At 37.5% G+C, this 22,500-nt stretch overlaps 6 non-coding genes across 6 annotated transcripts in view; all 6 read right to left on the minus strand.

Moving 5' to 3' along the window:
* Positions 1-7,305: 7,305 nt before the first annotated feature.
* Positions 7,306-7,424, minus strand: LOC127948176 (5S ribosomal RNA). The gene has a single exon (XR_008151921.1). It is a non-coding gene; the product is annotated as a 5S ribosomal RNA (ribosomal RNA).
* A 3,174-nt stretch (positions 7,425-10,598) lies between these two features.
* Positions 10,599-10,717, minus strand: LOC127948280 (5S ribosomal RNA). Its single transcript, XR_008152023.1, has one exon. It is a non-coding gene; the product is annotated as a 5S ribosomal RNA (ribosomal RNA).
* A 359-nt stretch (positions 10,718-11,076) lies between these two features.
* LOC127947641 (5S ribosomal RNA) lies at positions 11,077-11,195 on the minus strand. The gene has a single exon (XR_008151436.1). It is a non-coding gene; the product is annotated as a 5S ribosomal RNA (ribosomal RNA).
* A 6,383-nt stretch (positions 11,196-17,578) lies between these two features.
* Positions 17,579-17,697, minus strand: LOC127947794 (5S ribosomal RNA). Its single transcript, XR_008151568.1, has one exon. It is a non-coding gene; the product is annotated as a 5S ribosomal RNA (ribosomal RNA).
* Positions 17,698-21,832: 4,135 nt separating this feature from the next.
* LOC127948178 (5S ribosomal RNA) lies at positions 21,833-21,951 on the minus strand. The gene has a single exon (XR_008151923.1). It is a non-coding gene; the product is annotated as a 5S ribosomal RNA (ribosomal RNA).
* Positions 21,952-22,465: 514 nt separating this feature from the next.
* Positions 22,466-22,500, minus strand: part of LOC127947642 (5S ribosomal RNA) — a 119-nt gene continuing 84 nt past the window's right edge. Inside the window, exon 1 of the ribosomal RNA XR_008151437.1 lies at positions 22,466-22,500. This exon is cut by the window's right edge and continues 84 nt beyond it. This is a non-coding gene — a ribosomal RNA (5S ribosomal RNA).

Raw genomic sequence — 22,500 nt, forward strand, 5'->3', positions numbered from 1 at the left:
TAAGTGAAAATTTTCCAAAAAGTTTAAAGCACCTGGTATTCCCAGGCAGTCTCCCATCCATGTACTAACCAGACCCAAACCTGCTAATATTCAGAGACCGGCATTGACTCTATTTTTTGGCAAAATTATTATATACTAAGTGAAAAATTTCCAAAAAGCTTACAGCACCGGGTATTCCCAGGCGGTCTCCCATCCAAGTACTAACCAGACCTAAGCCTGCTAAGATTCAGAGATTGGGCATTGACTCTTTTTTTTTTGGCAAAATTATTATATAATTTGTGAAATTTTCCAAAAAGTTTAAAGCACCTGGTATTCCCAGGCAGTGTCCCATCCATGTACTAACCAGTCCCAAACCTGCTAATATTCAGAAATCGGGCATTGACTCTATTTTTTGGCAAAATTATTATATACTAAGTGAAAATTTTCCAAAAAGTTTAAAGCACCTGGTATTCCCAGGCAGTGTCCCATCCATGTACTAACCAGTCCCAAACCTGCTAATATTCAGAAATCGGGCATTGACTCTATTTTTTGGCAAAATTATTATATACTAACTGAAAAATTTCCAAAAATCTTACAGCACCTGGTATTCCCAGGCGGTCTCCCATCCAAGTACTAACCAGGCCCAAACCTGCTTAGCTTCCGAGATCAGACGAGATCGGGCATAGCCTTTTTTTTTTTTTTTTTTTTTTTTTTTTTTTTTTTTTTTTATTAGAGAAATTGTTCAATTCAAACATACATATCAAATATTAACATACAAAGGTACATAATATGCTTTCTTTAACATAGACACTCCTAAAGTTTTGGGCTGTCAGACATCTTACAAATTATAACTAAAAAACACTCATTCCATTGTTTAATCTTTTAAAAATGACAATTCCATCCCCAGGTCATTTAAAATCTTTAAGACCTCCTGAGTAAAAACATAATTAAAAAGATTCATTGTTCCCTCCAACTTAAAGTAATAAAACAGACATTCAACATATTTCTCAACTTTTCTCCTAAACATTCCCCACACATCAATTAAAACATTTTCTTTTTTCACCACTACTCTTCTTTCCCATACCGCACTTTTCATCAACATCACAAGTAAATTAATGATCTTCTTGTTTTTACAATTTTCATTAATTCCCAACATGAACACCTTTTCCCACTCAAATTCCCCAATTTCAACTCCTCTCAAAATTAAAATCATGTTTTTACATCTCTCATTAAAAACTTTCAGCTCATCACAATATAAAAACAAGTGTAAAAACCCTTCATCTGCATCTTGGCATACTTTACATGTGGCACTTTCCTCCATCCCAATTTTGTTTAAAATCACATCTGTGAATACTGCTTTGTTCCTGATAAAATACTCCATATTCTCCAGTTTCGTCTGTACAATTTTACCATTCATGTTCCCCCATATATTCTCTTCTTTTACATCATTGAACAACCGTATCCAGTATTCGTTTACAACAGGTTTCTTAAAAACAGTATCTCTAAAAACACAATAAAACATTTTTACAGTACATTCATTAAAAGCACACAGTTTTTCCCCTAGCCTCACATACACATCTTTCCCAGGTTTCTCTTCTTCCATGTTGTCAATTCTGTTTATCCACCCTTGAGGTATTGCATTCTTAATTACGTCATACTTGTTTGTTATCTCTCGTCTGCTATAATCCTCCTTTGCCTCCTCCATCACATCCACAATGTATTGCACTGGTAAAAACCCCTCTTTGAATTCATATAAAACATCTCTGACTTTCGTGATTCCCACATCCCACCACTTCTTAAAAAAAACCTCCTTCCCTTGACTTAAAATGCCGTTGTTTAAGAATAAAGGCTGATTTAAAATGCTCTCTCTGCCTTGTGGCTTAAAATGCACATTCGTTAAAAATTTGCCCCATGCCCCCATCAGTTCTTTATAAAAATCTGGCAGCCCCTCCGTCATCCATTTTTTAACTTTCATCCATAAAATGTTGTCCCCCAAATTAAAATTACTACACTTACTTAAAAAATGCCCCATTGTTCTCTTCCATGCCACTTCGTTTTCTTCATCCAAGTACTTTTTTATTATTTTCACTCTCAAGCTGTTCTTTCTTTGCTCCACATCCATTAACCCCAGTCCTCCCTTCTTCACTGCTCCTATTAAAGTGTTGTATGCTATTCTTGGTGGCTTCCCTTCCCATAAAAAATCTAAAAAACATTTTTTCAGCCTTTTTTCTACCCACAACGGCATAGATGACACATATAAAATATACCACAGTTTCGAAACCATTAAAACATTAAGAACTAAAACCTTCCCTTTCAAAGTTAATGTTCTCATTCTCCAAAAATTCAATCTTCTTTCAATCCCTCCTAAAGCTTCTTCCCACATAGTTTCATCTGCCTTCTTTTCATCCCTCCCCATTAAAACACCTAAAATCTTCATTTCTTTAGTTTCCTTAAAGGTAAAATGTTCTGTTAAAACCGGTGCCCCTCCAAATCTCATATACAGCGTTTTGTCCTCATTTACTTTAGCTCCTGATCCCCTACAATACTTTTGTACAATTTTAATTGCATTTTCCACACTCTTCAGATCCTTTAACAATAATGTTGTGTCATCCGCGTACTGAAAAATTTTACTTTCCCCTCCCTCGATGCCTATGCCTTTTATCCCCTCTCCATGTTTTACAGCCAATCCCAAAGGTTCTGCAACTAAAGAATATAAAAGAGCTGACAACGGACATCCTTGTCTTATCGATCTAGTAATTTTAAAACACTGTGTTAAAAACCCATTACATTTAATTTTTGTTATTGCGCCTTTGTATAAAATCCTAATCCATTTCATAAAATTCTCTCCAAAACCAAAACTTTTTAAAACATCAAATAAAAAACCTTGCTCCACCCTGTCAAAAGCTTTCTCAAAATCTAAACTGATAATAAACCCATCTTTATTGCTATCATGTATGTATCTTATCATATCCTTTATACTAATAGTTGTATCTGCTATGTCTCTCCCTTTCACTCCATACACTTGGTTAGTTTTAATTATACTCGGCATGACTTCTTTCAATCTGTTGGCTAAAATTTTAGATAAAATCTTTAAATCAGTATTTAGCATTGTAATCGGTCTATAGTTCTTTAAATCTGTCTTCTCTCCTTTTCTCTTGTATATCAATTTCATTAAACCCATTCCCATTCTTTGATTTAATTCTCCTTTCTTAAACACCTCTACATATACTTCTTTTAAAATGCTAGTTAAAAAATCTTTAAAAACTTTATAAAATTCACTCCCCAAACCATCTACACCTGGACTTTTCTTTTTGTTTAATTCACTTATTGCTCTTTTAATCTCTTCTTCTCTAATCTCTTCATCACACTCTTTTTTGTCTAGTTCTCCTACTGTTGTTTTTATTTGCCTCAGTAACTCCAGTTTCTCTTCTTCCCCCACCCCCTCAGTACTAAACAGGTTTTCATAGTATGCCTTTATTTATTTTAATATTTCCTCATTAGTTTCCACAACTACACCATTTTTCCCTCTTATTTCTTTAATCATACCAGCCTTCCCTCTTATTTTTTCTAAATCAAAAAAAAACTTTGTACATTTTTCACCCTCCACAGTATATTTAGCTTTACTTCTTAGTCTTGCGCCTTCATATTTTTCCTCTTCCATTTCTTTCAATATTCCCTCCAATTCTTTTATTTTTTGTATATCTTTCCCATTCTCATTTAATTCTTTTTCCAATTTTTCTCTTATTTCTCTCTCCTTCTTCCTCTTACTTCTCTGTATTAATTTACTGTACTTTATTGTGAATTTTTTAACTAAATATTTAACATTTTCCCACCATATCCTTTTATCTTCACCGTACATTCCATTCTCCTTTTCTTTTTCAATAATTTCTTTAATACTTAACACATAGTCCTCATTCTTCAAAACCTCTACATTTAAAACCCATATCCCCGGCCCTTTCTTCACTGAACTCCAGTCTATTTGCATAAAAATTGGTTTATGGTCACTTAAGCTTGATTCTTCATATTTAATATTACCGATAAATCCTTCAATGTTCCTTGTACATAAAATAAAATCAATCCTAGTCTTACACATAAAATTACCCACTAATTGCCTCCTTGAATATTCTTTCTTTTTTTCGTTTCTTTCTCTCCATACATCAATTATATTATTTTCTTCCATTAATAATTTCAGTTCTTTTCTTCCTTTATCATTTTTAAAAACCATTCCCTCTCCCATTTCTAATTTACTGAAAACAGTATTAAAATCACCCATCATAATAACTTCTTTATGTTTCTTTAAAAATTCTCTTAATACATTAAAATATTCCTTTTTTTCATTCTCTACTGTTGGTGCATGAATATTAACTAAAATAACTTTTTTCTCCTCATACTCCATTTCAACCGCAATACATTTCCCATCCATGTCATTATATATTGTTTTACACGATACACCACTGTTTTCTTTTATTAAAACTGCAACTCCTCTTCCCAGCCTGCCATCACCATTGTTATATAAAATCTCTCCGCTCCAACTTTTCCTTATTTCAGTCATGTACTCTTCCCTCCAGTTAGTTTCTTGTAATAAAATCACATCTTCTCCTTTACACATTTCTTTCACTTTTTCAAATTTTCCCATGTCTGACAGCCCTCTAGCATTAAAAGTCACTATTCTTAACAGCATAAAACATATAGAAATATGCATAAAACCCATAAACTCAGTCCATCTCCTCCAAACCCTTTAGCAACTCATACTTATTTGTACATTCAAAACCATCTTCTTTAAGCACTCTTTTTCTTGCAGTATCTAAATTGGGTACTACCTTCACAGATCTTCTTCTTTTTGATGATTTCCCCTGCGTCTCCTCATTTTCTTGTCCTTGTTCACACTCTTTTGTAGCATCATTAATTTCTACTGCGTCCATCTCCTTTTGCACACTGTCCGTCACATCCATCGGTGTACATAAAATTCCCTCCTGTTGTGCATCACTCAATACTTTATTCCTTTCATCATCCAGTTCCATAGTATCCAAAGCATTTTTCAAGCTGTCAGTCAAATCCATCTGTGTCCAAATTCCCCCCTCCTGTTGTGTTTGTATGATGGGTTCGTTACACTCTTTCTGTTGTTCCATATCCTTAATTAATTCCAGTCCTTCACCTCGAACTCTTTCTCCATCGTCTCGCTGCTCATTGTCTCTTTCATGCACCTGCCCGCCCACCTGCTGCTCCTCCTCCTCACCCTGCATCCAACACTCACACTTATTTAAAACCAAATTGCAATCCGGGCACGTCACAGCGTTGCAATTTCTTGCGAAGTGGCCTCTCTCCTCGCATTTATGGCACGTGAACTCTGGGCAGTCCTTCACCACATGGTCTGGGCTCATGCACAGCCGACAAGTCTTCACCTGATGGCTGTGCATCACCCGAAAATATTGTGGACCCTCTGCCGTCTCTATTTTTGTGCTGTAAGGGAGGGAGGCCACCTCCTTCGGGAACCGCGCCTTTACATATCTTGTCCCATCCTCAATGCTGGTGCCCGGATATACACGCCGCTTTATTTTTGAAATTGGGGAAACCCCCCAAACCTCCAGTTTATTTAAAATCTCTTCATCAGCAAGGTAGACGGGCAGTTGCATGAAAGAGACAACATAATCTCTGTTTTGAAGTTTTTTTATCTCACAGTTCACTCCATTTATTAACAATCCCTCAGTCAGCTTATCACAAGTTTCTTCTTTTTCCATTGTGAGCTCGTATTCTTTTCCTTGTCTTGGCCTTAGTGCCAAGATTTCCCCATATCCACATTTGTCAGTCACCGCTTTGATAATATCCACAGCCCTCACCTCACTTAAATTCTCCACATTCACAATCACAGTTGCCTCCTTTAAGTATCTCCTTTCACCAAATTTATCTCTTGCATCTTGATTTTTACCGTGTCCTGCTCGTTGTCGATACTCCAGTCCAGTGTTGCTTGCCATGCGTCTCTCTCCAGCCAGTCCAGTGTCGTTTGCCATGCGTCTCTCTCCAGCCAGTCCAGTGTCGTTTGCCATGCGTCTCTCTCCAGCCAGTCCAGTGTCGTTTGCCATGCGTCTCTCTCCAGCCAGTCCAGTGTCGTTTGCCATGCGTCTCTCTCCAGCCAGTCCAGTGTCGTTTGCCATGCATGTCTCTCCAGCCATTCCAGTGTCGTTTGCCAATAATCCGTCCATTGTACAAAACACAAACAAAAAATTAACCACCCTCCAGCCAGCAAGATGCCGCTGTTAGGTGGTTTAAAACTGAAAAACTACACAAAAAATAAACTAAAGTCCAAAAACAACTCTCAAAACAAACACTAACAGAAAAAACAAAATGGAGGAGAGCCTTCCTCTCCAAACTGCAGCCAACACTTCCTGTAGCTCTCTAGCGCCCTCAGGTTGGTATGGCCGTAAGCAAAGACTGCCGCAAAGAGAAGGCTATTTAGAGATCAGCCAATCTAATCGCCAGTACATTATATAAGTAGGAAAGAAATCCCAAAAGCTTAAAGCACCTGGTATTCCTAGCCGGTCTCTCATCCAAGTACAGACCTAAGCCTGCTAAGATTCAGAGATTGGGCATTGACTCTTTTTTTTTTTTGGCAAAATTATTATATAATTTGTGAAATTTTCCAAAAAGTTTAAAGCACCTGGTATTCCCAGGCAGTCTCCCATCCATGTACTAACCAGGCCCAAACCTGCTAATATTCAGAAATCGGGCATTGACTCTATTTTTTGGCAAAACTATTATATACTAAGTGAAAATTTTCCAAAAAGTTTAAAGCACCTGGTATTCCCAGGCAGTCTCCCATCCATGTACTAACCAGACCCAAACCTGCTAATATTCAGAGACCGGCATTGACTCTATTTTTTGGCAAAATTATTATATACTAAGTGAAATATTTCCAAAAAGCTTACAGCACCTGGTATTCCCAGGTGGTCTCCCATCCAAGTACTAACCAGACCTAAGCCTGCTAAGATTCAGAGATTGGGCATTGACTCTTTTTTTTTGGCAAAATTATTATATAATTTGTGAAATTTTCCAAAAAGTTTAAAGCACCTGGTATTCCCAGGCAGTGTCCCATCCATGTACTAACCAGGCCCAAACCTACTAATATTCAGAAATCGGGCATTGACTCTATTTTTTGGCAAAATTATTATATACTAAGTGAAAATTTTCCAAAAAGTTTAAAGCACCTGGTATTCCCAGGCAGTCTCCCATCCATGTACTAACCAGACCCAAACCTGCTAATATTCAGAGACCGGCATTGACTCTATTTTTTGGCAAAATTATTATATACTAACTGAAAAATTTCCAAAAATCTTACAGCACCTGGTATTCCCAGGCGGTCTCCCATCCAAGTACTAACCAGGCCCAAACCTGCTTAGCTTCCGAGATCAGACGAGATCGGGCATAGCCAGGTTGGTATGGCCGTAAGCGAAGACTGCCGCAAAGAGAAGGCTATTTAGAGATCAGCCAATCTAATCGCCAGTACATTATATAAGTAGGAAAGAAAACCCAAAAGCTTAAAGCACCTGGTATTCCTAGCCGGTCTCTCATCCAAGTACTAACCAGACCTAAGCCTGCTAAGATTCAGAGATTGGGCATTGACTCTTTTTTTTTTTGGCAAAATTATTATATAATTTGTGAAATTTTCCAAAAAGTTTAAAGCACCTGGTATTCCCAGGCAGTCTCCCATCCATGTACTAACCAGGCCCAAACCTGCTAATATTCAGAAATCGGGCATTGACTCTATTTTTTTGGCAAAATTATTATATACTAAGTGAAAATTTTCCAAAAAGTTTAAAGCACCTGGTATTCCCAGGCAGTCTCCCATCCATGTACTAACCAGACCCAAACCTGCTAATATTCAGAGACCGGCATTGACTCTATTTTTTGGCAAAATTATTATATACTAACTGAAAAATTTCCAAAAAGCTTACAGCACCTGGTATTCCCAGGCGGTCTCCCATCCAAGTACTAACCAGGCCCAAACCTGCTTAGCTTCCGAGATCAGACGAGATCGGGCATAGCCTTTTCTTTTTTTTTTTTTTTTTTTTTTTTCTTTTTTTTATTAAGAAATTTCAATCAATAAAATACAATAATCAATAGAAAATACAGAACATCGTCTTTACACATCTCTACATTACACATCTTTCATTTACATAGATAATTTAAAAAACTCTTCCACTTTCTGGCAACTTCCACATTAAATCATTTAAAACACAACAAACTTGTGGGGTAAAAACATCATAAAAAGAGTCTAACATATTCACACCTTTAAAGTACACATACAGTCTTTCGATATATAATTCTGTTTTTCTTTTAAACACACTCCAAACATCCAACAAAATTTTTTCCTTTTTAGCCACAGTTCTTCTGTCCCATATTGCACTTTTCATTAGCATTACACACAGATTAATAAAACTTTTGTTTTTACACTTTTTCTCCCAACCAAACATCACAACTCTGTTCCATTCCATTACATTTTCATCCCACTCCTCAGCCACATCTTTAATTAAACATTTACATTTCCTTAAAAAGTCCTCTAGCTCTCTACAATGTAAAAACAGATGTAAAATCCCCTCTTCCTCTTCCTGGCACACTTTACACAGAGCATTTTCTTCCATTCCTATTTTATTTAAAATAACATCAGTAAAAACCACTTTATGCCTTATAAAATACTCCAAACATTCCAATTTTGTTTCAACACATTTCCCCGTCATGTTTCTCCATATACACTCTTTTTTTAAATCTTTGAATTTCTGCACCCAGTATCCATTTACAATCGGCTCTTTAAAAACTTCATCTCTAAAAGCACTATAAATCATTTTCACAGTACATTCCTTAAAATCATACAGTTTTTCCCCTAATTTCACATGAATACATTTCTCTTTTGGTTCTCCTTCCATACTTTCTATTCTTTTAATCCACTCTTTAGGTATTGCATTTTTAATGATTTCATATTTATTTTTTATTTCTTGTTCACTGTAATCTTCTTTTGCCTCCTCCATTGCATCCACAATAAATTGTGTCGGTAAAAATCCTTCTTTAAATTCATATAAAACATCTCTCACTCTCGTTATCCCCACATCCATCCATTTCTTTAAAAACATTTCTTTGTCTTGTTTTAAAATGTTTTTGTTTAAAAACAGAGGTTGATTTAAAATGTTTTCTCTCCCATGTGGATCATACTCTACTCTGTCTAAAAATTTTCCCCAGGCACTAAACATTTCTCTATAAAACTCTGGTAATCTTTCTGTCATCCAATTCTTCGTTTTCATCCATAAAATTCCATCCCCCATGTTAAAATCCCCACATTTGTTTAAAAAATACTCCATTGTCCTTTTCCATGCTGTTTTGTGACCCTCATCCAGATATTTTTTTACTATTTTAATTCTTAAGCTATTTTTTCTCTGTTCAACATCAATTAATCCCATCCCTCCTTTCCCTACTTCTCCTATTAATGTACTATATGCGATTCTTGACGGTTTACTATTCCATAAAAAATCTAAAAAACATTTTTTCAACCTTTTCTCCACCCATATTGGCATAGCAGTCACATATAAAACATACCACAACTTTGACACCATTAAAACATTTAAAATTAAAACCTTCCCTTTTAAACTTAATGTCCTCAATTTCCAAAAATTTAACCTTCTTTCAATTCCTCCTACTATTTCTTCCCACATTTTTTCTTTAACATTCCTTTCGTCTTTTCCCATTAGAACACCTAAAATCCTTATTTCTTTTGTTTCTTTAAAATGAAAATGATCCGTTAAAACATTTACTCCTCCAAATCTCACATACGTTGTTTTTTCTTCATTTGACTTGCCTCCTGATCCCCTACAAAACATCTGTACTACTTCCATTACTTTATTAACACTCTCTATATCTTTAACTATTATTGTTGTGTCATCCGCATATTGAAATATTTTTTCATTTCCCCCACTTCCTTCAATGTTTATCCCTCTTATGTCTTCATCTATTTTAATAGCTAATCCCAATGGTTCTGCAACTAAAGAATATAAAAGCGCTGATAATGGACATCCTTGTCTTATTGACCTAGTAATTTTAAAACATTCTGTTAAAAAACCATTACACTGTATTCTTGTTATTGCTCCCCTATATAAAATTGTAATCCACTTGACAAAATTATCCCCAAACCCGTACCTTCTTAAAATTCCAAATAAATATTCATGCTCCACTCTATCAAAGGCCTTTTCAAAATCCAAACTAATAACATATCCTTTTTTGTTATTTTCTTTCATATATCTTATTCTATCTATTATACTTAAAGTTGTATCTGCTATATCTTTCCCTTTTACTCCATACACTTGATTTGTTTTAATTATGGTTGGCATTACCTCTTTCAATCTATTGGCTAAAACTTTTGTTAAAATTTTCAGATCTGTATTCAGCATTGTAATTGGTCTATAATTTTTTAGGTCTACTTTATCTCCTTTTCTTTTATATATTAACTTTATTAATCCCATCCCCATTCTCTGGTTCATTTCCTCCTTCTTAAAAATGTCTTCATATACTTCCTTTAAAATACTGGTTAAAAAATCTTTAAAAACAATATAAAATTCACTCCCCAAACCATCTATAAAAGCTTACAGCACCTTGTATTCCCAGGCGGTCTCCCATCCAAGTACTAACCAGGCCCAAACCTGCTTAGCTTCCGAGATCAGACGAGATCGGGCATAGCCAGGTTGGTATGGCCGTAAGCGAAGACTGCCGCAAAGAGAAGGCTATTTAGAGATCAGCCAATCTAATCGCCAGTACATTATATAAGTAGGAAAGAAAACCCAAAAGCTTAAAGCACCTGGTATTCCTAGCCGGTCTCTCATCCAAGTACTAACCAGACCTAAGCCTGCTAAGATTCAGAGATTGGGCATTGACTCTTTTTTTTTTTGGCAAAATTATTATATAATTTGTGAAATTTTCCAAAAAGTTTAAAGCACCTGGTATTCCCAGGCAGTCTCCCATCCATGTACTAACCAGACCCAAACCTGCTAATATTCAGAGACCGGCATTGACTCTATTTTTTGGCAAAATTATTATATACTAAGTGAAAAATTTCCAAAAAGCTTACAGCACCTGGTATTCCCAGGCGGTCTCCCATCCAAGTACTAACCAGGCCCAAACCTGCTTAGCTTCCGAGATCAGACAAGATAGGGCATAGCCAGGTTGGTATGGCCGTAAGCGAAGACTGCCGCAAAGAGAGGGCTATTTAGAGATCAGCCAATCTAATCGCCAGTACATTATATAAGTAGGAAAGAAAACCCAAAATCTTAAAGCACCTGGTATTCCTAGCCGGTCTCTCATCCAAGTACTAACCAGACCTAAGCCTGCTAAGATTCAGAGATTGGGCATTGACTCTTTTTTTTTGGCAAAATTATTATATAATTTGTGAAATTTTCCAAAAAGTTTAAAGCACCTGGTATTCCCAGGCAGTGTCCCATCCATGTACTAACCAGACCCAAACCTGCTAATATTCAGAGACCGGCATTGACTCTATTTTTTGGCAAAATTATTATATACTAACTGAAAAATTTCCAAAAAGCTTACAGCACCTGGTATTCCCAGGCGATCTCCCATCCAAGTACTAACCAGGCCCAAACCTGCTTAGCTTCCGAGATCTTTTTTAGCTTTTTTTTTTTTTTTTTTTTTTTCAATAATTTCACATTTGACATATACATAAATTCCAATGCGTATCACATCATTATCATATTCACTCATTCTATATTCATTATTGAATTTCACCCTCCATTATACGCTTATACTTACAATCCTAATTATCCAGGCATATTTATCATATGTTCTTTAAAGCATTGCAGAACTCTAGCATTGTTCCCCGTAATTATATTATAAAAACCCTCAGTTTGCCCATTCATACTTAAATATTCATATATAATCTGTATATTCCTTTCCAATTTCCTTCTAAAAAAGACCCACATATCAACATTACCTTGTTTTCCTTTCATCACATTACGTCTACCCCATATTGCATACCTCGCCACGTTTAAAATAAAATTGACAATATATTTATTTTTGCCTCTTCCTTTTAAACCCAGTAAAAATACCTTATACCATTCAATTTGCTGTTCAAATTCCTCTCCCAAGATTCCCTCTATAAATAATTTAATTCTCCTAATAAAATCCTGAAGATTTGAACACAATAAAAACAAATGTAGCACCCCTTCATCTTCCTTTCCACAGACATCACATCTTGCATTCTGTACAATCCTCATTTTACATAACCTCATTTTTGTGTAAATTACATTATGTCTTAAGAGAAAATTAAAATTCTCAATTATTGGGTCCATGTATCTTATTCTTAAATTCCCCCAAATGTCATCAGATTCAGTCCCTGGGAATAACCTATTCCAAAAGCCATTTGCTATTGGTTGGACAAAAATCCTCCTTCTAAAGAAATTATAAAACACTTTTAAAGTACATGATTGAATTAAAATTTTACTCTCACTTTCCCCTAAACACACTTCAACCTTTCCCAGTCCTTCATCCTCTTTTATAATTCCTTCAATCCATTCCTTTGGAACTGCTTTTTTTATTTGATCAAATTGTTGTTTCACCGTACGTCTCTCTACCTCTTCCCCAATCCCCTCAATTTCATCCATTATGCCTTGTACTGGTATAAAGCCATCTATAACCTCATACAGAATATCTCTAACTTTAATTATCCCAGCTGCAATCCATTTTTTAAAATATAATTCCTTAACTTCATATAAAATATTGGAATTTAAAAACAATGGATGATTCAAAAACTCATTCTTTCCTTCTGGCTTATACACAACTGTTGGTAAAAATTCTTTCCAAGCCTCCAGAACCTCTCTATAGAATTCTGATACCCCCTTTAACATATGTTCTTTCAATTTCATCCATATTATTCCCTCTCCCATATTAAGACCTCCACACTTGTTTAAGAAATATTTCATTTCCTCCTTCCACTCTTGTTTATTATCTCTATTTAAAAATTTCTTCATTATCTTAACCCTTAAACTCTTCATTCTTATACCCGGATCCAACAAACCCAAACCTCCCTTTTCAACAGGCCCTATCATCGTGTCGTATGCAATCTTTGCTGGTTTCCCCTCCCATATAAAATTTAAAATAGACTTTTTCAACCTCTTATAAACCCAAATTGGTAATGAAGTGACCTCTAACGCATACCAAATTTTTGAAAGCATTAGCGCATTCACAACCAAAATTTTGCCTCTCAAGTTCAACACTCGTTGTTTCCAAAAAGTCAACTTTCTCTCCATTCCTCCTACAATCTCATCCCATATTATGTCTCTCGTTTTCTTTTCATCCTTTCCAATTCTAATTCCCAAGATTTTCATATTTTCCACCTCCTCTTTAAAATTAAAATAGCCAGATAATTGTTCTGCCTTCCCTATTCTCATTACTACGGTTTTTTCTATATTTATTTTTGCTCCAGAACCCCTACAATATTTTTGTATTTTGCCCATAGCCTCATTAATACTCCCAATATCCTTTACAATCAAAGTTGTATCATCTGCATATTGATACATTTTTTGTTCTTTTCCCCTCCCCCCAAAACCAATTCCTTTAATCTTTTCCTCTTCTGCAACTATTAAACCTAAAGGTTCCGCAACAATACTGTATAATAATGCAGATAAGGGACATCCCTGTCTTATTGACCTTGTTATGCCAAAAGCCTCTGTCACAAAACCATTACACTTCACAAAGCTAATTGCATCTTTATATAAAACTCTAATCCATTTTATAAAAATATTCCCAAAACCAAATTTCTCTAAAAGTTTAAATAAATAATCATGCTCTACCCTATCAAAGGCTTTTTCTAAATCTAAGCTCACCATATAACCTTCCTTTTTATTCTCTACCATATACCTTATTTTATCTCTTATATTACTTACTGTATCTGTAATTTCCCTCCCTATGATTGAATATGCCTGATTCGTTGTTATTATTCCCGGCAATACTTTCTTTAAACGATTTGCCAAAACTTTAGCTAAGATTTTAAAATCTGTATTTAACATTGATATCGGCCTATAGTTCTTCAGATCTGATGAATCCCCCCTTTTCTTAAAAATTAATTTCACCATTCCTCTTCTCATCAATTGACTTGCTTCCCCTTTATTGTATATTTCCTTATATATTTCTTTTAAAAATGGTATAAATATGTTCTTAAAAGCCTTATAAAATTCGCTAGTCAATCCATCTGCCCCCGGACTTTTCCCATTATTCAGCTGTGATATTGCTACCTCTACTTCTTCATCGGAAATGTCCCTATCACACATTTCTTTATCCTCCCTCGTTACTTTTGTTTTAACCTTACTTAATAAATACTCCTTTTCTTCCTCTTGCGTCCCCTCCTTTTTAAAAAGACATTCATAAAACTCCTTTATACTCCCCAATATCTCTCTAGTTCCCTTTACTCTACTTCCATCCTGTTTTACAACCTCCTTTATTATATCAGCCCTCTGTCTATTTTCCTCTAGACCAAAGAAGAATTTTGTGCACCTTTCACCTTCTATTACATGTTTAGCCCTACTTCTAATCATAGCCCCTCTACATTTTAGTTCTTCAATCTCCTTTAATCTATTCTCATATACTAAAATTGTTTCTATATCCCCTTTCTCTTTTTGTAGTTCTTCTTTCAACACCCTTCTAACACTTTGCTCTTCTCTCCTCTTAGTCATGTGTATCAAACCACTATACCTTATTGAATATTTTTTTATTTCATACTTTACATTATCCCACCATACTCTTTTATCTTCCTCATAAATTTCATTTTCTCTCTCTTTCATTATTATTTCTACTATCTTCATTTTATACCCTTCATCTTTCAAAAGTTCATTATTTAAACACCATATTCCCTTTCCTCTCTCCACCCCTGTTTCATTCATATGTACTATTAACATCCCATGATCACTTAAAGAAGTCATCTTATAATATATTTTATCCATCTTCCTCTCCATGTTTTTTGTAATTAATATAAAATCTATTCTACTATGCTTCATTTTATCCTTCACCAATTGTCGTCTTGAAAAATCTTTTATACCCTCATTCCTCTCTCTCCATATATCAATTAGATCATATTTATCCATTAATTTAAGCAATTCTTCCCTCCCACTATCTCTTTTATAAACCATATCATTCGCTATATCCAGTCTACTAAAAACTGTATTAAAATCTCCCATTACAATAATATTTTCCCATTTCTCCATCTGACCATTTAAATCCTTAAAAAACATTTTCTTTTCTGCCTCTTCATTTGGCGCATGTACATTACACACAAAAACATTTTCCCCTCCTATAACCATTTTCACAATAATACATTTCCCTCCATTATCCCGATATATGATTTCAACATCATCATTCATGTGTCTTTTACATAAAACCGCAACGCCTTTCCCAATCCCCCCACCATTGTTATAATAAATTCCTCCTTTCCAACTTCTTTTAAAACATTCAATCATTTCATCTTTCCAAAATGTTTCTTGTAATAATATCACATCAGCTTTTTTGCATAGCGCTTTCATTTTCCCAAATTTATCAATTTTTGTTAAACCCCTCACATTGATTGAAACAAAACAAAGAGCCATTAACAACAAAACATTCATTTTTCATATTTATCTCCCACATTCTCCATTAAAACTCCATCTTCATTTGTACCTGAGTTTCTTCTCCTTCTCTGTCCTTTATCTCTACTTTCTCCTACATATGTTTTGGTGTCCAATATTCCTCTCTTCATTCCCCTCCTCAGCTCCTCCAAATTTACTTCTATGCATTCCTCTACTTGCTCCTTCTCCTTTTTTCCCTCCTGTCTTTCTTTTATTATAACATCCACCGGACCCTTACACCCCTCTATCATATGTTCCACCATTTCAAACCCCTCTCTTCTCTCCAACTCCTTATACCCCCCCCCCCCTTTTCCTGCTCCTGACTTTTACTATCATTCAGAGACCCATCTTCCTCTCCCTCATTTATGACTATTTCCATACTCTCCATATTCTCCTCTGGTTCACCATGTTCAGTTTTATCATTTGTCTCTTCTTCATGTTCACTTTCACAGTCACACCTTATGAATACTTTCCCACAATCCAGACATTTATCAGCTTTACAGTCTTTCGCGAAATGCCCTTGCTCAAAGCATTCATAACATTTGAAATCAGGACAGTCCCTGAAAATGTGTCCTGGCTGCATACACATCCGACATAGTTTTTGCTGTCCATCATGTATGACCCTAAAGTACTGAGTGCCATCTGCCGTTTCAAATTTAGCACTATAGGGTAGTGATGTTACCTCTTTTGGAAATTTAACCTTCACATACCTCGTTCCATCAGCAATGTTTGTTCCAGGATAGACTCTTCTCTTTATTTTTGTCATTGGATTAACTCCCCAAAACTTCAATTTGTTCTCAATCACTTCATCCTCCAAGTATGCAGGCAAGTGAAGAAAAGACACAATATGTTCCTTTACCTCCAGCCTCCTTATTTCGAAGAATTGACCTTTTATTTCCATTCCATCCAATAATACATCACAAAGTTCTGCATCTTCCACAGTCAACTCATATTCCTCCCCATACTTTGGTCTCACTGCCAGCAATTTACCAAATCCAATCTTCTCTGAAACTACTTTAATGATATCCACAGCTTTTACCTCCTTATTTCCTTTTAAGTCCAACACCACCGTTGCTTCTTTCAGATAATCCACTCTTTGCTTGATTCCCCTCTGTGCTCCATGATCCATATTTCCTCCATTTGCCTCTCTTGATGATCTATCTGCTCCATGTGGTTCCAAACGTTCTTCTAGTCCTCCTGCCATTGCCAGATCTTTACCATGTGGTCCATCCATTTTTGTAAACAAAAAAGCACAAACAAAAGCTTGCCTCCAAGCAGATAAACTGCTTGGAGCTTAAACTTGGGCTTTTTTCCCAAAACAAACCCAAATCTCCTCCCACAGAATAAACAGAAAAAAGTAAAATACAAAATAAAGCTTTAGAAGAGCCTTTCTCTTCCAACTGCAATCAGACACACCTTCCCAATCACTCTCTATCGCCGCCAGGTTGGTATGGCCGTAAGCGAAGACTGCCGCAAAGAGAAGGCTATTTAGAGATCAGCCAATCTAATCGCCAGTACATTATATAAGTAGGAAAGAAAACCCAAAATCTTAAAGCACCTGGTATTCCTAGCCGGTCTCTCATCCAAGTACTAACCAGACCTAAGCCTGCTAAGATTCAGAGATTGGGCATTGACTCTTTTTTTTTTTGGCAAAATTATTATATAATTTGTGAAATTTTCCAAAAAGTTTAAAGCACCTGGTATTCCCAGGCAGTGTCCCATCCATGTACTAACCAGGCCCAAACCTGCTAATATTCAGAAATCGGGCATTGACTCTATTTTTTGGCAAAATTATTATATACTAAGTGAAAATTTTCCAAAAAGTTTAAAGCACCTGGTATTCCCAGGCAGTCTCCCATCCATGTACTAACCAGACCCAAACCTGCTAATATTCAGAGACCGGCATTGACTCTATTTTTTGGCAAAATTATTATATACTAACTGAAAAATTTCCAAAAAGCTTACAGCACCTGGTATTCCCAGGCGGTCTCCCATCCAAGTACTAACCAGGCCCAAACCTGCTTAGCTTCCGAGATCAGACGAGATCGGGCATAGCCAGGTTGGTATGGCCGTAAGCGAAGACTGCCGCAAAGAGAAGGCTATTTAGAGATCAGCCAATCTAATCGCCAGTACATTATATAAGTAGGAAAGAAAACCCAAAAGCTTAAAGCACCTGGTATTCCTAGCCGGTCTCTCATCCAAGTACTAACCAGACCTAAGCCTGCTAAGATTCAGAGATTGGGCATTGACTCTTTTTTTTTTTTTTTGGCAAAATTATTATATAATTTGTGAAATTTTCCAAAAAGTTTAAAGCACCTGTTATTCCCAGGCAGTCTCCCATCCATGTACTAACCAGGCCCAAACCTGCTAATATTCAGAAATCGGGCATTGACTCTATTTTTTGGCAAAATTATTATATACTAAGTGAACATTTTCCAAAAAGTTTAAAGCACCTGGTATTCCCAGGCAGTCTCCCATCCATGTACTAACCAGACCCAAACCTGCTAATATTCAGAGACCGGCATTGACTCTATTTTTTTGGCAAAATTATTATATACTAAGTGAAAAATTTCCAAAAAGCTTACAGCACCTGGTATTCCCAGGCGGTCTCCCATCCAAGTACTAACCAGACCTAAGCCTGCTAAGATTCAGAGATTGGGCATTGACTCTTTTTTTTTTGGCAAAATTATTATATAATTTGTGAAATTTTCCAAAAAGTTTAAAGCACCTGGTATTCCCAGGCAGTGTCCCATCCATGTACTAACCAGGCCCAAACCTGCTAATATTCAGAAATCGGGCATTGACTCTGTTTTTTGGCAAAATTATTATATACTAAGTGAAAATTTTCAGAATCAGAATCAGAATCAGAATCAGAAAGAGCTTTATTGCCAAGTATGTTTGCGCATACAAGGAATTTGTTTTAGTGACATAAGCTTCCAGTACACAGAGACACCAACACACAGACAAAAAAAAAAAAAAGAAAAAATTGTAGCCATATAAATAAGTGTATAAACAATTGTGCTATAAATGATAATGGGATAGGATTGAAAAAGATGCAGGGATGTACTAGGATGGAGGGGTAACAAATAAATATAAGGATGTTGCACTTTTGTTTGCATAAGCATAAGTGGGGAACATTTTAACTGTTCATGAGGTAGATTGCCTGGGGGAAGAAACTGTTTTTGTGCCTTGCTGTTCTGGTATTTGCAGCTCTGAGACGCCGGCCAGATGGCAAAAGTTCAAAAATGGGGTGACTTGGATGTGAGGGATCCAGAGTGATTTTATGAGCCCTTTTCCTCACTCTGGATGTATACAGTTCTTGAAGGGTGGGCAGGGGAGCACCAATAATCCTTTCAGCAGTCCGAACAGTTCTCTGTAGTCTTCTGATGTCCGATTTTGTTGCTGAGCCAAACCAGACAGTTATAGAAGTACACAGTACAGACTCAATGACGGCTGAGTAGAACTGTTTCAGCAGCTCCTGTGGCAAGTTAAACTTCCTCAGCTGGCGAAGGAAATACAACCTTTGTTGGGCCTTTTTTACAATGGAGTCAATGTGATTGTCCCACTTCAGGTCCTGAGAGATGGTGGTTCCCAGGAATCTGAATGACTCCACTGCAGTCACAGGGCTGTTCATGATGGTGAGTGGGGAAAGTGCAGGGGGGTGTCTCCTGAAGTCCACGATCATCTCCACTGTTTTGAGCGTGTTCAGCTCCAGGTTGTTAAGACTGCACCAGACAGCCAGCTGCTCAACCTCTTGTCTGTAAGCAGACTCATCACCGTCCTGGATGAGGCCGATGACTGTAGTGTCATCTGCAAACTTCAGGAGCTTGACAGAGGGGTCTTTAGAGGTGCAGTCGTTGGTGTAAAGGGAGAAGAGCAGAGGGGAGAGAACACATCCCTGAGGGGCGCCAGTGTTGGTGGAGCAGCTGTTTGATGTGAATTTCCCCAGTCTCACTAACTGTTGCCTATCTGTCAGAAAGCTGGTGATCCACTGACAGATAGAGCTAGGAGCAGAGAGCTGGGTCAGTTTGGTCTGGAGGGTTGTTGGGATGATGGTGTTGAAAGCCGAACTAAAGTCCACAAACAGGATCCTCACATAAGTCCCTGTTTTGTCCAGATGTTGCAGGATGAAGTGCAATCCTATGTTGATTGCATCATCCACGGACCTGTTTGCCCGGTAAGCAAACTGCAGGGGGTCCAGTAAGGGTCCAGTGATGTCCTTCAGATAACCCAGAACCAGTTTTTCAAATGACTTCATGACGACAGATGTTAGAGCCACAGGTCTGTAGTCGTTAAGTCCTGTTATCTTGGGTTTCTTTGGGATGGGGATGATGGTGGAGCGTTTGAGGCAGGAAGGTACTTCACACAACTCCAGGGATCTGTTGAAGATCTGTGAAAAGATGGGGGCCAGCTGGTCAGCACAGATTTTCAGACAGGCTGGTGTAACACCATCTGGGCCTGGTGCTTTTCTTCTTTTGTTCTTCTTGAAGACCTGGCGCACATCATCTTCACAGATTTGAAGAGCAGTAGGTGTGGAACGGGGAATTGCAGGAGGTGTTAATGGTTGTGCAGGGAGATGGTCAGAATGGGTGTTGGGGGTTTCAAATCTGCAATAAAACTCATTCAGGTCATTAGCAAGCCGTTGATTAGCCTCAGTGCAAGGGGATGGTGTCTTGTAGTTTGTGATGGCCCTCAGTCCTCTCCAAACTGAAGTTGAGTCGTTGGAAGAAAACTGGTCTTCCAACTTTTTAGCGTAGGTCTTTTTAGCTGCTCTGATCTCTTTGTTCAGTGTGTTCCTGGCCTGATTGTACAAGACCCTGTCCCCATTTCTGTAGGCATCCTCTTTGGCCTGACGAAGATGTCTGAGTTTTACTGTAAACCATGGCTTATCGTTGTTGAATGTTAAATAAGTCCTGGTAGGAATGCAAACATCCTCACAGAAACTAATATAGGATGTTACAGTCTCTGTGAGTTCGTCCAGATCGGTGGTAGCAGCTTCAAAAACACTCCAATCAGTGAGGTCAAAACAAGATTGTAAATCCTGCTCTGTTTCACTGGTCCATCTCTTCACAGTCCTTGCTACAGGTTTAGCAGATTTAAGTTTCTGTTTGTAGGATGGTATAAGATGAATCAGACAGTGATCAGAATTTCCCAAAGCTGCTCGTGGAACAGAGTGATATGCGTCCTTTATTGTGGTGTAGCAGTGATCCAATATATTACTGTCTCTGGTGGGACATGTAACATGCTGTCTGTATTTTGGCAGTTCACGGGAGAGATTGGCTTTATTAAAGTCCCCCAGAATTATTAAAACAGAGTCCGGGTGATGTTGTTCTGTGTCTGTGATCTGATCAGCGAGTTTCTGTAAAGCTGAGCTCACGTGCGCTTGCGGATGGATGTAAACACTAACCAGAATGAACGAGTGAAACTCCCGCGGCGAATAGAACGGCTTGCAGTTGACAAACTGCATTTCTAGATCAGGACAGCACATCTTCTTTAACACAGTTACATCTCTACACCACCGCTCATTGATGTAAAAGCATGTCGCGCCGCCGCGCGATTTCCCCGTGGATTCTGATTCGCGATCCGCTCTGAACAGCTGAAAGCCCGGCAGATGGAGCGCGCTGTCCGGTATGGCATCATTCAGCCAGGTTTCCATGAAACACAGAGCAGCAGAGTGAGAGAAATCCTTATTTGTCCGAGAGAGCAGAAGGAGTTCGTCTGTTTTGTTAGGTAGAGAGCGGAGATTTGCGAGATGGATGCTAGGCAACGGCGTTCGAAATCCGCGCTTCCTGAGTCTGACGAGCGCTCCCGCTCGCTTCCCCCGTCTGCGCGTCCTGAAGCGCTTGATCAGCGCCGCCGCTCCTCCGATAACAACGTTCAGTAAAACGTCTGAATAATTTAAATCCGGTAAAAGATCTTGTGGTGTGTTCTGCCGAATGTTCAGCAGTTCATCCCTGGTGAAACTGATAGTGTTTGTTAAACAAAAAACAGGAAAAACGAACAAAAACAGTACAAACACTGGAGAGCCAAGCACTGAAGCAGCCATGCGCGGCGCCATCGAGTGAATATTCCAAAAAGTTTAAAGCACCTGGTATTCCCAGGCAGTCTCCCATCCATGTACTAACCAGACCCAAACCTGCTAATATTCAGAGACCGGCATTGACTCTATTTTTTGGCAAAATTATTATATACTAACTGAAAAATTTCCAAAAATCTTACAGCACCTGGTATTCCCAGGCGGTCTCCCATCCAAGTACTAACCAGGCCCAAACCTGCTTAGCTTCCGAGATCAGACGAGATCGGGCATAGCCAGGTTGGTATGGCCGTAAGCGAAGACTGCCGTAAGCGAAGACTGCCGCAAAGAGAAGGCTATTTAGAGATCAGCCAATCTAATCGCCAGTACATTATATAAGTAGGAAAGAAAACCCAAAAGCTTAAAGCACCTGGTATTCCTAGCCGGTCTCTCATCCAAGTACTAACCAGACCTAAGCCTGCTAAGATTCAGAGATTGGGCATTGACTCTTTTTTTTTTTTGACAAAATTATTATATAATTTGTGAAATTTTCCAAAAAGTTTAAAGCACCTGGTATTCCCAGGCAGTCTCCCATCCATGTACTAACCAGGCCCAAACCTGCTAATATTCAGAAATCGGGCATTGACTCTATTTTTTTGGCAAAATTATTATATACTAAGTGAAAATTTTCCAAAAAGTTTAAAGCACCTGGTATTCCCAGGCAGTCTCCCATCCATGTACTAACCAGACCCAAACCTGCTAATATTCAGAGACCGGCATTGACTCTATTTTTTGGCAAAATTATTATATACTAAGTGAAAAATTTCCAAAAAGCTTACAGCACCTGGTATTCCCAGGCGGTCTCCC

The sequence above is a fragment of the Carassius gibelio genome, chromosome A25, assembly GCF_023724105.1.
Source record: "Carassius gibelio isolate Cgi1373 ecotype wild population from Czech Republic chromosome A25, carGib1.2-hapl.c, whole genome shotgun sequence".
NCBI lineage: Eukaryota > Metazoa > Chordata > Actinopteri > Cypriniformes > Cyprinidae > Carassius > Carassius gibelio.